The following is a 2052-nucleotide window of genomic DNA, read 5'->3' as shown; positions in this document are numbered from 1 at the left end:
ACTTTAGCAAGACTTTTGATATGGTTCCCCACAACATTTTTGCAAGCAAGCTAAGGAAGTACAGGTTGGATGAATGGATTATAAGCTGGATAGAAAACTGGCTGGATAGTCATGTTCAAAGGGTAGGAATCAATGACTCCATGTCTAGTTGGCAGTCGGTCTCAAGTGGAGTGCCCCAGGGGTCAGTCCTGGGGCCAGTTTTATTCAGTATCTTCATCTTTGATCTGGAAGATCAGATGAACTGCACCCTCAGCAAGTTTGTGAATGACACCAAGCTCTGAGGAGTAGTACATACACTGGAGGATAGGGCTAGGATTCAGAGAGACCCAGACAAATTGGAGAATTGGACCAAAGTAAATTTCACAAGGTTCATTAAAGACAAATGCAAAGTCCTGCACTTAGGAAGAAACAATCCCATGCACTGGTACAGGTTGGGGACTGATTGGCTAAGCAGCAGCAGCTCTGAAGAAAAGGATCTGGGGATTACACTGGATGATAAACTGAATATGAGCCAACAGTGTTCCCTTGTTGTGAAGAAGGGTAATGGTATAACGGGCAGCATTAGTTGTATCATTGCCAGCAGATTGAGGCAAATTATTACTCCCCTCTGTTCAGCATTGGTGAGGCCACATGTGGAGTACTGTGTCCAGCTTTCGGACCTCCACGACACAAAGAACATGGACAAATTGGAGAGAGTCCAGTGGAGGGCAACAAAGGTAGGGGACTGGGTCACATGATTTATAAGGAGAGACTGAGGGGGCTGGAATTATTGGGTGCAGACAGAAGAACAGCTCTCCACTATAACTCATAATGCTTTGCAGGAAGCATTCTGAGTTGCAACAATCCCCCAGACAAAATAGATGTTCACTGTTGGGTCCAGGAGGAAGCAGGGTTGGGGAATGCAGCTTCTGGCTATGAGCCTGAAGCCATTTTCCCCTAATGACAGCCCCTCCTCCCTCCCAGCCAGGGACCCATTTTCAGAATGGGAAGGGGGAAAGGGAGGAAAGGGAACTTGTTCTAGGGGTTCCGCAGCCAGCACTGGAGGGTGCAATGGGTGGATTGGAGACGCTCTATTTTGAAATGTTCTTCATCTGAATCCTCATGCAATGAGGGTTCAGATTTGTGAAGGATCAGGCCCTTTTTAAGCACTTTGAAGCCTTGTAGTTCTGTTTGGGCACAGCTGTAAAGCACTTTCAGTATCCAGATTAGACAAAAATTGTCACTTCTGTCTGTGCCAATGTAATCTGGAGAAGAGAAGACTGAGAGGGGATTTACCCCATGCAACTATCTAAAAGGTGGTTCCAAAGAGGGTGGACCTAAAGTGCTCTCACTGGTGACAGATGACAGAACAAGGAACAGTGGTTTCACATTGCAACAAAGGAAGTGTAAGTTAGACATCTGAAAAACCTTTATCACCAGGAAAGTAGTAAAGCACTAGAACAGGTTACCCAGACATAGGCTAACCATATGGAAATGCCAGAAATCAGGGACCTCATTTGGGAAATCTGGGACATTTTATCCCCGCTCCCTCCTGAGCTCTCATGAGTTGGTGGTGGTGGTGGGGGGGGGGAGCTGCTTGCTGGGCAGGCAGCCATGCCTGTCTGCTCACCTGTAAGATGATGTGCACCTCTATGACTCCCAGTAAGGCTGCACTCCCTGTCCCTGTGCCCCTACATTTCTGGGCACCCATTATAATTCTCAACAGCTGGCTTGGACCAGCCTCTAAAATCTGGGGCCATCCTGGCTGAACAGGGATATATGGTTGCTGGGTTTCCCTCCCTAGAGAAAGGGTCCCAAGTGTCACGGTGGAACCCGAACGAACAGGCTGGGTCTAGCGGCGGTGGAGTTCTGAGTGACACGGAAGCTGGATGTCCCTTAATTGAATAGGTTTATTAACTTACGCTTGGTAGAGCGCAGGTATGGAGTCTTCAGTTACAGTTAACAACACACAACAAGGGGGACCTGTAGTCCCACGGGGTTCACCGACAGGCCCTTGCTTTCTACTCCTGGTGCCGGAGCCCGGGAATAGGTGCGGCTGCCTGTCAAGTAAGT

The sequence above is a fragment of the Gavialis gangeticus genome, unplaced genomic scaffold (genome assembly GCF_001723915.1).
Source record: "Gavialis gangeticus isolate Ggan-Ray unplaced genomic scaffold, GavGan_comp1, whole genome shotgun sequence".
Lineage (NCBI taxonomy): Eukaryota > Metazoa > Chordata > Crocodylia > Gavialidae > Gavialis > Gavialis gangeticus.
The sequence above is the reverse complement of the archived record's forward strand: the minus strand, read 5'-3'. Positions refer to the sequence as shown.